This window comes from Scardinius erythrophthalmus (genome assembly GCF_964197995.2).
Source record: "Scardinius erythrophthalmus genome assembly, chromosome: 15".
Lineage (NCBI taxonomy): Eukaryota > Metazoa > Chordata > Actinopteri > Cypriniformes > Leuciscidae > Scardinius > Scardinius erythrophthalmus.
This window is the reverse complement of record NC_138235.1, coordinates 40546236-40561285: the sequence shown is the minus strand read 5'-3', so window position 1 is coordinate 40561285 and position 15050 is coordinate 40546236. Positions and strand designations below refer to the sequence as shown.

The window sequence follows — 15050 nt, the reverse complement described above, 5'->3', positions numbered from 1 at the left end:
GCTCAGCTTGTCAGTGAACTACGGCTCTGTGTAGTAAATGCCACTCCATCTAAAAGCAGGTGATGGCGATTTACTACTAATCAAGGAACCGGCTTTACTGACGAGATGCGCCTAACAATGTCACGATATATATCGCCCAGCCCTACTGCACGGGCTGTTCAAGCGCTGGTGACGCAGGTGTCCGAGCTCACCCAGCAACTACAACATCTGCGAGCTCCCACTGCGCCACCCACACCGGCCGTTCCCCCCACACCACCAGAGAGCGTTTCCCAGTCAGAGCCCCGCCTACCAGTTCCGGAATCCTACGCTGGTGAGACTAGCTTTTGTAGAGCATTTTTAACTCGTTGCTCGATGCATTTCTCTCTCCAGCCCAGAACCCAGCCGGATATTGGGAGGAGCTATGAGTCAGCGGTCCAGCGGCGGGGACGTGGTCAGCCCCGTCTACGATCACGAGCCCATGCAGGTCGGGCGAGCTCGGCTTTCCCGGGAGGAGAAGGAAAGGCGGAGATCCCAAGGGCTCTGCCTGTACTGCGGTGCGGCGGGACACTACGCTTACAACTGTCCAGTAAAAGGCCAAGCCCCGCAGTTAAGGATGGCTGACGCGAAACAGTCGTTCCGAAGCTTTGCGAGATCCCGAAGCGCAGATGTTTCGAAACACTAGGCTTGTTTGAGATGCGCCTCGCCTCGCCTGAAATGTAGTCGAGAGTAGGCGGCTGCAGTGAGGGGAGGAGTGAAAAAAGCGCAGGCAAGCCGGACAGTTCTCTCTTCTCGCAGTGGACCTGACAGCTGTGAGATCAAAGATGGATATCGCGGGATTCGCGGGATTCACGCTCGTGCACAGTGTTGCTAATAAACTGGATGGAATTTAAGTTCTGTTGCTTTTATATGAAAATAAATATAATGAACAAGCCACCCAAAGTAGCCTACTTATTTAATTCCATTCCAAATAATACAGACATGTGGTTTTTTTTTTATAAAAAATACATTGCATAATCCATAGAGATCGCACTGTTAGATAGTTTGGGAATATTCACACATACATAAAACATGATATCAGAGTTTTAAAATCAAACATTTTAAAAGAGAACAATACATCACTGTTGTTTAAACCAATGAACATTAAGCTGTGTCGTCAGCAAGTCGTTTCCCATCATGCTTTTGATCAGCGCAGTCGGTGGAGAGCAACTGCGCTCGACTGCAGAATCCGACACGTGCGCCTTGCGCTCGCGAGAGATTTTTGACATACGTCAGCATGACATCAGAGCAAGGCGGACCGCACTCGGACACATTTCTAACCGGCATGCATCTCGCGCTGATCACCGGTGATCGGTTCTGCGCAGATTTTGCTCATCTCAAACAAGCCTACTGATCCGAAGCGTGATTCAAAACACCTATGTCACGTGACTATGGCCAAACGAAGCCTCGAAGTGTTTCACTAACGGTGCGTGTCCACTACAGCGGCAAAACTCCGCTCAGTGCCGCTGGCAACGCTGTAACGTCTCCGCTTGTCTGTTCCGAGTGTGTTTAACACAAGTTTTTTCAACACACGGACAGTATAATCATCAGCGATGCACGCGATTACATTTAGAAATAGACAAGCTTTGTTTCCAAATGCACCAAGCAAAGATATCCTTTCAGTTTTATAAACTTTTATAAACCCACCCAATATAATCACAATGAACACATCCGAAATAAAATCTTTAACATATTTATAACAACTGCAAAGGGTCTAATTTGTAAACAAAATGGTTTAAGCACTAAATCCAGCATAAACTCCAGCAAAATTTGCATATTTTTAAACTCTCAAAACAGATGTCACATCACGAACCTCACAGCAATTGGCTGCCGCGACCGCGTTTTTCGCTTGATATTTGCATAAAGTCAAAAACTGCCCAACCGCTCTCGGTCGCTCTCAACGCTTTCTCCGGTCCGCTGGCAATCCCAAAATGCACTGCGCGAGCGTGAAGCTCAACTTCCATAGGAATGAATTGAAAACGCTCGCTCCGCTCCGCTCGCAACGCGCCAGTGGAAACGCACCGTTAGTGTTTCATCAGGTGTGGTCCGCCGAATCAGCGTTTGATTGACACGGTCGGGAACAGACCACACAGTCGCACATCTGTATAAAAGTGAAATCAATGCATATTGACCTCGTGCGTTTTTGTGAGAGGAGTTTGATTTTGAGATTGCGGATTTTTGGTGATATAGTGACATAGTGCGATTTGATTAGTTATAGGCTATTTAGGCTTGCATTTAAATTTAACTGGAATTTAAATGAAACTGGAAAGAGATAGCAGTAATCTTTCCTCATTTGTATGTCCTAGCTAAAAAAATATCTCTGCCGTCGGCGCCAATGGCCTCGTGGTCAGTGCGCCGACATGTAGCGTCTTTGCACTCGGGAGTTCGAGTCGGCTCGTGGACCTTTCCCGCCTTGTTTTTTTGTCATCTCTCTACTGTCCTGTCACAATAAAAGGAAAATCACCAAAACAATATATATATACATATATATATATATATATATATATATATATATATATATCTTTGCATGCCAGCAACAAGTGTCCCTTGTGAGAGGATTTTTTCAAAGGCTGGAGAAATTATCTGTAAAAAAAGAAGTAGTCTAAGTCCTTCCACAGCAGAGAAATTAATATTTTTGAATAAAAATCTCTAAAAAAGTGAGACATTGTGGCTTGATTTCTTTTATTAATATTCATTTTGCAAGACCAAAATAACATTATGCACAGTGAGGAGCCTATAGGTTACAGTCTTCACATATTAGAAAATTATAATAATAAAAAAAACAACAAATTTTTTTAATGGCTCGTCAAGGTTGTTTCAGATCAACACCTGCAAGTGACCACTAGGTGTCACCGTTGAGACGGGTGTCGGATTGATTCGAAGCCTCGAAACAATATGGCACATTTGGTTCAACTGTTTCATTGCTTCACGAGGCCTCGATCTGGCCATCACTACCCGCAATAAGTATGAGGCTACTGTCGGGTGGGAAGACCTCATCTACATCTACGTTCCTCCCGGTAAGACTAGATGGTCAGCGATCCGGTGGTGATGTCGGTGAATGGTGAAGTAATCCAGATAATGAACGACGGCCAGTAGAAACAAGGAAAAGGAACAAGAGCACGAAACTGAGACGCCGACTGGAACAAGACCAACACACACGGAGGACATCAGACAACGATCTGACAAAGAGAGGAGAGTGCAATGAGTATTTAAGGGTGAGTGAATAGGCTGCAGCTGGAGAGAGGAGTGAGATCAGCTGGATCGCTGATCAACTGGGATGAGCGGTAACGCCCCCACGCACACACACCTACACACACAGAACAACAGCAACACGAGACAAGAAGGAAACAGTGAATTCATGAACCGTGACAGTAACGTTATGCGATTGACTACGGTAGTATTTATTTTTCCTAGAATGGAAGTCAATGGGGTCCATTAACTGTCTGCTTACCAACATTCTTCAAAATATCTTATTTTGTGTTGAACTGAAGAAAGAAACTCTTACAGGTTTGAAACAACATGAGGATGAACAACATTTTTGGGTGAACTATCCCTTTAAATTAAAGTCCTAATCTCAAAACTGAACTGTTACAGCGATGGTATCAGAAGGGAATACCATGGTACTGAATGATTACAGTATACATATACCATGGTATATACAAGTTGTGAATTTAAACGTAGCATAAACAGATAAAAGCCCAAAACTGGTAAATACACTGTCACTCGTGACGGTTAGCAGCTACACACGCGAGCGAGATTTTAAATTGTTTTACTTTAAAGATTCTTCAAATGTCTATTTTGGTTGAGCATCTGTTTGTCTTAAATTGTTAATAGTGCCTATTCATAACTAAGTTCACTGTAAATTGTTAATGAATGAATAAAGAAGAATTTGTAACAACAGAAATTGTAACAACTTTTTAATTGTCAAAATGGAGTCAATACTTGTTCATATATGTATAAAAGTGGTGCAATACATTTAATTCCAATTTTTAAGTTTGCAACTTTCTAGCTCATTTACTAAAAACATTTTGCAACATTAAATGCAAGTTTTCACAATTCAATATTTTTGTACAAATGAAACTCTAAACTTATTAAAGTTATGAAATGACAGACATTTGATTGGTGGCAACTTAAATCAGGTATCTTTTCTGTGTAAACGTTTTATACAACATCATCATTTACATCAAGTGGGCCTTGGTAATTCGCCATTAAACAGCAGTTTGCCCATATTTGGTTCACTGTGCCTGTCAGGGTGAGAGGAATGGTAGAGTCCCAGATGTGGTTTTCTTTAATTTGTCGAATGACTCTTTCCACCACAATCCTTATTGATTGTGTACGTTTCGTCTCCTCTTTTGTAAATTGGGCTGCTCTTTTGAATGGAGGGATAACAAGTCTGGCTCCCACATTCTCAAGCAGTCGCTCTATGGTAAAGCCTTTATCTGCCATACAACAGTTTCCAGGCTCGAGCAGGTCCAAGACTGGTTTGTTATCTCCCTGTCTGAGATGGATCCAGTGAACAGCTGTGAAACAAAGATTATGGCCCCACATGGAGCAACACCAACCAAGCCTTTGACGGTAGGGTAGTTTTTGTAATGTGAAAACATCTCCGACTGTAGTGTAAGAGCTGTGGGGTTTTCACATCTGATCTCAGTACAGTCCAAAATAACACGGGCATCTGGGAAGTGCTCCTTAAATTTTGCTGGCATGGTTGCTCTGACTTGCTCTTTGGTCATCCAAATAGACAAGGACCCCAAAACACGGTACAGAAAATTTGCCCATGTTATGATAACTCGACTGACCGTTGTCGTACTCGCACTGAAGATATCTGCCAAGACCTTCTCTCGTAGACCGGCAGACACGCGACAACAAGGAGAAACTCATCAATAAGCCGGAGCTTTCTGTTAGGGCTTGGTCCTGTAACCGTCTCAAGACCATGTCTCTGTGCCTTAGACCAACACACAAGGTTCGATGCTGATGGTTCTATTGATGCCCAGAAAATCCTGAAAACCTTCACTGAGGGAAAGTGCGTGTAAAATCGGAAGTCATCATCCGAGAGACAAAATCTATTTATTTGAATGCGGGAGACAGACAAAGCTCGCACTTCAGCCTCAAACTCTCTAATTCTCTCCACTGCAGCATCCAAAAGATCTGGACACGGAGGTGTTGAGTAGTCATGGTCTGTGTGTGGGACGGGTCCATAATAGACTACAGGCTGTTCATCACTGATCTCTGATTCACTGCAATGTTGGCGCTTTAACGTTACCTTATCTAGTACATTGGGTCGTTTTTGGCGAACACTCCCCCAGTTGTTCCATTCGAACCTGGACGATATAACTCCACGTTTCAAGCGTTTACGATCGGCTGTTGACGAGTAGTCAGATTCTGTGAAGTGTTGCCCGCATAGGTATGTACTCCCTTTTAAAACTGCAAAACTTTTGCCTTCATCCCACCGAATAGCATGAATCCACATTTTCTTCGCTTTTTCATCAGTTGGAAAAAAATGGAAACTGAGATACGGCTGTTTAGTAGAACTATTAGAACATTTAGGAACGCAGCAACAATTCCTCGCTGTGCTCGCCGCCGTTGCTACAGACTAGACCGGAAGTCGGCTTACGCTACAATTCGCCATTGGAAGTGACGACACACGCACTGTGATAAAAGCCTATTGTGCAATGAAAACATTGATTCTCACACTGAGAATCTGTCTTAATCATCGATTTCTCTTACATCCTAACAAACTCTCATCCTAACACACCTGGAATCTCCTCGCATCACGCTTCTGCTGAGCGAGCATGGTCTGGATCTTCTCCAGCATGCCTCCTGCCTTTGCCCTAGACTTCAGTGCTTCCAGTCTGGCCACTGTCGTCCTCAACTCTGATGTGGATCGGGTCATTCCTTTGCAAGGTGAGGCTAAGTGAGGATAGGCTCAGAGAGAAAATGGCAGAATACACAAAAGAGTGCATTCTCCATTTCCCGCTTTATCTGTTAAGTAGTGAGTAAACAAGTACACAGTAAACGTGTTAGTTAATTTAAGTTTATTTATTTTTCTCCTCAGACATCTGTCAATTACTTGATTCTAAAAGTTACTTTGAGTTTTTAACCTATTTTTGTAAATAAGGGGTATTAAATTTACTGAGTAAAACTGACCTTTTTTGAGCGTCCGCTGTTGATGCTACGGCCAGACGCTCCATGTGCTGCAGAACAACTTGTCCATGCCACAAGAACACTTTGAGGGCTCTGTGGACATGGGGGATCCAGCGAGTTCCCTTGACGCTAGCTGGTGTACAAATATCCACACCAAGCTCTTGTCCGAGACGCAGAGCTCTCGTTTGGATTTTCCGCTGAAGTGATAAGTCTTCCGTATCAGATGTAGAAGATCGTATACAACAGACACCTTTGGCTCTTTCTTTTGAACGGTCAGTATTGCCAGCTCTAGTCTGTGAAAGTAAGAAAATAACAAACAAACAATTCACTGTCTCTCTCTTGTGCCAAAATAAAGTTGCAATAAATGAAAGCATAGAATTTGTGTTCGAGTTGGTGTGCATCATGCAAAGTTTTACATGGCAAAAGCCCACACAGATATGAAGTTGTAGCGAAGTGATTGTTAACAAACGTACTGGCAAGGATTCATTTACTTTATTCCCCGGAGACGAAGTTTTATAATTATTGCAGCCCTATTCAACTTTACACAAGAATAAAGCCTATAAAGAGAAACAACTTACCTATGGCATGGGAGTGCTGAAGGGTCTGTTGTCCGACCAGGAGACTGACTGGCTTCCCATCCTCCAACAAGCGCACATAAACAATCTTGCATCCGGTGTTGGATATATCAGTGTCTCCGTCTATTAGAACGGCTAGATACTTAACGGCTTTCAGGCTCTCTCTCATTATGTCAGCAATTTGACCTATCATCTCCGCACATCCTACATCATTGTCGAATGTGGGATTAATGTCAGCTCGGTGTTAACTCATGTGGTGGAGTCTGACTAGTGGCCCAAATTTGACGAAAGGTTCTTCTTCTTTCGCAATGAAGTATGCAATGTTTATCTTTATTTTCAGCTGCCTCCACTTCTCCTCCTCAGATAGCAGCACTTGCCTCTTCAAGGCTGCGCACACCGTGCTCGATGCTTTCTCCTGTCTCAACAGGTACAGGTCTCTACACTGGATATGCCGCCGCAAGATGTTATGTTTCGTTACGCTATCTTTTTCAGATTTCTTGACAAGAACAACGAGTTGCTAGCCTGTTTCTGCCCTCTTCAATATTTGCAGAACATGAGGTTGTTCTTGAAATCCAGACATGGGAAAATGTTAAGCCAATTGACTTCGCTAAGCCACGCCCGAATAAGCGGGAGAATGTTATCATTGCAAAGTGGTCAGGCTAATGTCTTGTGATTATTCCACAAGATTTATCGATAAGCTGTTTGATTTATAATTATTATATTATTTTCAAATTTCACTCACCCTGCTGTGCATGCACATAGCTGTTCCTCAGTTTGTGTGTTTCCCATTTGAATGGTCAGCGTACGAGGCGGCTGCTGCTTGCGCTGGGACCTATAGGCTTTAGCTTCAATTTTGATGAATATATTCTCTAATCGGTTGCATATTACGTCGTGGATATATCCCTCGAATGCATACTGCAGTCCCTTTTGTCTTGCTCTCTCAGATATTTCACCTGCCAAAAATGACTAATTATCTCCTTGGGAATGTCTGACACCGGTGCATTCATACTGTAATAGACGTGCCAGGCGCGAAAGCTTGTCAGGCGTAGCAACAGTAACTAAGGAGGGCGGGGCTTAGCGAAGGCTCAATTGACATTAAATGTATATGTTCTCCCTCTGCCGGCTCCAGTGGACGTTGAAGTGACAGCAGTGGTCACCATAACTTCGCTAAAGTTGTTCTCAGCTTCAGGTAAATCTTGTGAAGAAACCTCATTAACGTTAGTTGAACCTTCCATATCCTCACCTGATTCCTCTTTCTCCGCATCTCTTTTTCGCTTAAAATAAAAACGCATGTTCTTCATTTTTAACTATTGTACCAATTACTTTTTTCAAGTGTTTACCTCACTTGACTCTCTCACTTAAAATCCAGCAGTTCCCGCACATTCCCACACTATTTAAGTGATTGGCTCATTGGTTGCGAACATAGACTGTAATAAAATATGGACGTAGTGTCCGTGACGTCACCCATAGGTTTCTGAAGTCCGGTTTTGAAGCCCAAAGTGGGCGTAGCCAACCGTCGCCATCTTGGAAGTGCGTCACTCCCGGATAAACGAAAATGGGCGAAAAACCCTAACGTGATGGCTAACAGACAGCAGACGCACAGCTAATGATAACTAATGACCACAGCAGCGGGAATCCACCTGTGACTCAAAAGTGGACACACCCTTAATTATGCAGAAATTTAAGGCTTAATATAATTTAAACGCATGAGTTATAAAAAAAAATCACCCTCCTCACAGTCTTCATGAAGGGCAAAATAAGCTGTATAGACCAAAGCCACTTTTTGCTCCAGGCTGTAAACATTTTTCTGCTGTAAAGTTGGGCATTTCAACATGGGGGAGAAGCAGATTTGACTCACTTTTGCAGCCAGCCTCAAGCGGCCAGTCGATGAATTGCCGTTTAATTCACTTCCGTGTTGGTTTCAAAAGAGAGACAGGAAGGTTGCCGCTTGGTTGCGAACATAGACTGTAAAAAAAATATGGACGACGCCCCTTCGCTCTCTTCCATTGGTGAGAAGTGAAGCCGCCAGTGTCCCAATATGGCGCTGACATCTTGGGGCTTGAGTCTGCGCAGTAGCGATCTCGGGACCAGACCTGCGCAGTCGTGAGCCGGAAGTAAAGCCGCGAAATCAAGGCCCCGTCCTCACTCTCGGTGTGAAATAATTAATTATAGAAATTTAGATGTTAAATATAAAGCTCCAATCTCCTCAGTCCTCCGAAGATCCCGAAAAAAAGTCTGTTGGTGCTTCAGTAATCAATTGATGTGCATCATTTGCATCATCTGATGTGTTATTGGAATGTGTAGATGATATCAAGAGGTGGATGACAAATAATTTTCTGCAGCTAAATGAGGATAACACAGAGGTTTTAATTCTGGGTTGTCCGGCAGATTCCTCTCCTGCTCTGAAAGCCCAGTTAGGTCCTCTCTCAACAAATGTATGCAAACAAATCAAAAACCTTGGAGTGATCTTTGACTCTTTACTATTTTTTGATAAACAAATTAGTGCTGTTATTAGAGGAAGCTTTTTCCATTTAAGATCTATTGCAAAGTTGAAGAACCTTCTTTCAAGCAAAGATTTAGAAATTGCAATTCATGCATTTGTAACATCACGTTTAGACTATTGCAACTCTCTCTATTGTGGTCTTCAATCTCGATCACAAATTGTTCAAAATGCAGCTGCAAGACTTTTGACTGGGTCTAGAAAGAGGGATCATATTTCTCCTGTTTTGGCATCCCTTCACTGGCTTCCCATTAAGTTTAGAGTTGATTTTAAGATCCTTATGTTTGTTTATAAGGCGTTGTCTGGCTGTGCACCAAGGTATATTTGTGATCTTATTGTGCCATACTGTCCTGCTAGGGCACTTAGATCTTCAAATCACTTGCTTTTAAATGTGTCACGATGTCGCTACAAATTAAAGGGTGATCGGGCCTTTTCTGTGGCCCGGCCCAAGCTTTGCAATGCTCTCCCTTATCATGTGAGGTCTGCTCCTTCATTGGACATTTTTAAATCTACTCTGAAAACACATTTTTATTCTTTAGCTTTTGGAAACTTGTAATTGTTTTTTTTTATAGTGTAGTCCTGCTATGCACTATGTACAGCACTTTGGATCAATTTGTATTGTGTTAAATGTGCTTTATAACTGAAGGTTGTTGTTGTTGTTGTTGTTCAGTGACTACTTCGCTAAGAGAAGCTGTCAATCATGACGTCACACCACTATTAAATAACTAACTAAAAACAAACTTACAACACTTGAATTTACATCAGCGTGATAAAAACTACAGTAAATGACAGAAACCACCTTCGGAAAAAAAATATTTGAAGTGTAATCAAATTGTTTAGTTGGTCTCAAGTCCCGTTGAATAACACGGGGAGGCGGGGCTTATGACCTATACTAGGACCAGCCACCGGGGGGCGATCGAGACGCTTTGGCTTCACTTTTCAGGGCTTGTGCGGCACACTTGGTTGCGAATCGTTGCTCTCATTTGCATTACGTTAGGCGCGTCATCATGCTATGTTCACATCGCGCAGTTTCGACCCCATCACGTCCTCTTGCTTGCTTTCCATGTGAAATCAATGGTGTGCTTCGCTTCATCGCGCTGTTGTTCTGTGTATTGAGAACAGCCTGTCACTCGCGCACTGTGCTTGTACATTATTTTTCAAGTTTTAGGCGCAAATGCAAGTGAAATACTCGCACTGTAGAGCCTTGTTTACAGCCTTCCCTATTCTCCATAAGAAAGCACAGATGCCTTTCTTCTTCCTTTTCTTGGGTTTTTCTAAGTTTTTGGATATACTGTATCACTTTTCAAACATGTTAACTTATTGATATTGATATATATATATTTTTTTTTACAGTGAACACCACATAGCTGTTATATATTCACTGTAAACCAGTTTCTTGGGGCTTATGGCTTTATTAAATTTGATGTAAATATTTTATTTTAAAGTTTAGTAAAGTTCCAAAAATAAATTAATTTGTAAAAAATAAATTGAAAAAAGCCCGTAGGCAGACCTGCCAACCTGTGCACGTTTTGGGTACACTGGTTCGATTTGTCACTCTAAACTACGCAAAAACCTGGTGATTGTGCAATCGCAGAACTCACATCAAGCCACAGCAAAAGAAGAAGAGTTCGACCAATCATAGCGCTGGATTCAGTCCTCGACAATCACATGGGCTTAATCGCATGGATTAATCAAGGGGGGAATCCAGCCTCCTCCATTGGCTAACAAGCCATCACCTGCTGTTAGCATTACGTTGACTCCCATTCATCTGACGTCACTTTGACAGTGAATAACTTTACATCTGAGGCGTTTAAAGACTGTATTTGTCCATTGTTTATTTCTAAAGAAACACGACAATGTTTAAAAGGCTCCATTACCTTGTATCTTACGTTATGGCCCCGTAGAAGCAGTTTTTGTAAAAATAGGCTAACGATTGCGTCATAACCACGCGACTCTCTGTCGCACAGTAGAGATATTACCGTATAGACAGGAGGAGAAGCTCGCAGGCAATCGGGGGACGTGGAGGCATAAAGTCTGATAAAGTCAAGGGAGAAGCCCATAGAGAGTCATAAAGTGTCTCCTGCTCCAGCTCATGGACAGCTCCTACTCACGCTCTCCGTCTCTGTGAGGTTCTGAAGGGAATGATTCAGATTTCTCTCGGCACAGCTACTAGAAGACAGACGCGTTGCTCACGTCACATCTACGTCGTCAAGCTCAGTGTGAGTCTGCGCAGTCGCTCAGCTATCAGGAAGAAGAGCTTCTGATTGACTTCACTTTTCTCTGTTGAAGTCTATGGGGTCGCTGTGTCCATTTCTTTTACTGTCTGTGGGATTAATTTAAGATACTCCATCATTCATGGTCACTCAAACAAGAGGAAGACATCATTCAGCCATGCAAATGATAAAATGCTCAAGTAATGCTGAACAATAAATCTAAATACTAAAATAAATAAATAAATCACTTAGTGATTATAATAGTGCTGTGATTTGTGGATAACTGGAAAGCGATAGTCTGGAGAAACAGCTGTTTATTTATTAATTCTCAGTGTTGAGAAACGTAGCTTACATGTTACATTATTGTGTTAATAAATAAAGTACCTAATTATGTTACGTATTTATTTGGTATGAAAACTAGTGCGTTATTACTTATGGATTAAAAATTATTGTTGTCTGCGCTGCGTGAGAATTGTAGATATTTGTAAAATTAAAATTGACGTGCTAGGTTTTTTATTGGTGATTTGCTCTATTCATTGTCAACTGTTTTCTATTATGTTTGTATTGGCTAACGTTTATTCAGCTAATGCCTGTTTATAGTGTGCAATGATCAGATGCAAAGACAGCACGTCACAAATATAAACCCTTTTTCCCACTGCGAGTTTTATATCATATTTGGATATTGGAATAAGTATTTTAAATTAAGTTAAAATTATGTTAAATGAATCACATGTATACACATTGGGTCTCATTCACTAATAATTTTGTGGATTATTTCGTACTTGTATTTCTCATGAAAAAAATCTCCACCTATGCAAACGCAGTGTGTAACGCAATATACAAAAGTATTGTATATTGTGGATCATTTTATATGGTGTATAATGTAGCAGGTATTGAGAATATTATTGTTATGATTGGTTATTTCATTGGTTCATGTAGTTTGTTATGGTGCAGTACCATAAGACTCCAGCAGGGGAAGCATGGAAAGTTATTATCAGGCACACGGTTCCCTTCCCCCACTCATAAAACAGAGATTATTTTAATATTTTTATGTTCCCCTTTTCAGGTAAGCCCCTTAAATATCCGAATATTTGATGTTAATATGAGTTTGTGTATATAGGGTGTTGGTATAATTGTTATATACCCGTATTGTGGAAAAAGAGATGAGATTGTCGCACATGGCGAACGTGATTAGTTCCCGATGCTACGCTAACATCAGCACGTCTCAATGCACTGTTTTGTTAGTACATGAAGTTTTATGGGTTTCTAACAGTTCGTATAATAAAATACAGAGGATGAAGTTATACTAGAGGTCGTTCTGGCGTTATGCACAACCATGCCATTCTTTGGCTCGAGGTCATGGTGCAAAGGACCCTAGGTTGGTTTTACTCCGAACCATCCCTTTAAAATGAAAGATAAAATATGATTGAGCAATATGAACAGTGAAAGTAACACATTCATACACAGGCTTTATTAAGCATGAAAACAACTTAGCCAAATAATATGATTTATATTCTTTTGGTTTCTCTACCAATACATTTAAAAATGACAAATGCAGTGAAAATACAGGTATCGGTTACGCTATCGGCGAGTACCAAAAATGACCGTATCGGTATCGGACTCGTTCTGGAAAAAGTGGTATTGGTGCATCCCTAGTCATTATTAGCCATAATTCATTAAAAAAAAATTGTTTCTAGTCACTTTTTTGAAAAAATAAATAAATAAAAAAAGTAAATTAAAGAGTTCTGAAATTCACACACACAAAAAATGTTTTTAATGGATTGAGGAGTTTTGACTGACTGAGTTTTCTGACTTTAAGACCCAGAGGAACAGCTCATTTGCTCCATATAAGGCCATCTAGAGTCATGAAATATCATCTTATATTATTTATTTTCCACAAGAGGTCAAAGACACCCAATGTAAGGTAGAGGGTTAAAAGGGTTATGCATGAAACTGATTTATTTTGAATTTTAGTTAAAAGAATGTGAGGAATGTGCTTAAATTACTATTTATGCATTATTTATTGATCGAACAGCTTTACAACATGCAACAAACACCTCCATGAATGCATAGGCATTATAAAAACAAAATGTATGAAATAAAATTAAACAAAGCCAGCGAGGACATAATATTTTAATTTCAAAAACCAAATGTGAGGGACTATTGCAAAAATAAAATTAAAATAAAAAGATGGCAATAAGATGATTGACTTTGCTTTGGTCCACAATGCAAACTGTACAGTAATAAATAAAGGTTCATGTCAGATTCAGGTTCTGGCTGTTGCTCTGCCAGAGAACAACGGACTCACGGTATTGCGTAAGTAGCTTACGCTTTGGGAAAACTCCTTTTCTCGAGAATATTGAAGCCAAATTTTTGAAACGAGGTGCAGCTGCACAGCATACACAGATGAGCGGCGAACACGGTCATTGGCTGTGCTGCGGCAACCGCATGAACCTATGACGAGGCGGCTCAGACACGTAGTCCAATCAGGGCAATTCGCGCCTGAGCCCGCCAGGATGGGCGTGGCCAGAGGCTAAAAAGAGCCCATCGTTCGTCAAAGTCTTTAGGTTAAATCGACTGAATCGATTCCCTGACCAAAGCACAAGCACGGCGAGTTACTCAATACTCGTTCCCTCATCTCAGGGAACCAAGGTTACGTTAGTAACCGAGACGTTCTCTTTCGAGGGGTCTCTCCTATTGCATAAGTAGCTATTACGCTATGGTAACCATCTTTGAAACGCTGTGCGTGCTTCACTTCGCTCTGATAAAGCCTGAGGCAAGAAGCCTGAAGCCCTTAAGAATAAAGTATGAACCCAATAAGCCGGTCAGTGACGGGCTTCATAAGGGAAAAAGGAGGAGTGGGCCTAATGAGGGCCAAACCTTAATAAATGATATATAATTGTTGTGTATTGAGTTACGGCTTAACCTGTAGAGGGCGCTGTGTTGCATATTCACTGTGGATGCTGAAAGAGAACGAAGAAGAGAGAGAATAAAGAAAACAAGTGAAGTTGATGCTAGCTTATGGCTCCCGTCTGTTCTGCTGTCATTATTAAGATAAGATACAACAAATTGGCGACGAGGATGGCGACTGCCGGTGTGCCTCTTTCTGCATTGTTCCTGCCATGAAGTGGACAACCCACTATCCCGTTCGATATGTGGATGAAAATGTTCGGGAATTACCTGCTCGCTATCCATGCGGAGGGGGATGACTGGCCCGACACGAGGAAACGTGCAATTCTCCTACACTGTCGAGTTATCTTGGAATTTTGTGCATCAGTATCTGCTTCTAACTCGAAAAGAGCATCAGCCAAACACAGGGGACACAGGGAACAACTCCAAATCACTTTTCAGCTCTTGTATTTGTAAATTCTGGCAGATTTGACAGTAATTGAACAGTTTGCCTCAAATGGATTCATTAAGGTTGATAACCTTAAAGACAAAAAGAAAACAAAGAAAAGAAAAAGATACATCATTACTTCTGATTATTGCGAACAAATACATTGTAAATAAAGTTTTTTACCACATAAAACTGTCCCAATATTTGTTCATTTACATATTTAAGCTCTCTTTCTTTCCTTATCAATACATAGTATTATCATTTTA

At 41.4% G+C, this 15050-nt stretch overlaps 2 protein-coding genes across 2 annotated transcripts in view; both read right to left on the bottom strand.

Moving 5' to 3' along the window:
- The window catches only part of LOC308703321 (NLR family CARD domain-containing protein 3-like), a 316889-nt gene extending 305509 nt beyond the window's left edge, over positions 1-11380 (bottom strand). The window contains exon 1 of the mRNA XM_081386699.1: positions 11346-11380. The gene's annotated coding sequence lies outside the window, so the exon portion shown is untranslated. The remainder of the gene's footprint in view (positions 1-11345) is intronic.
- Positions 1-15050, bottom strand: part of LOC308703323 (protein NLRC3-like) — a 161506-nt gene that overhangs the window by 487 nt on the left and 145969 nt on the right. The window lies entirely within an intron of this gene.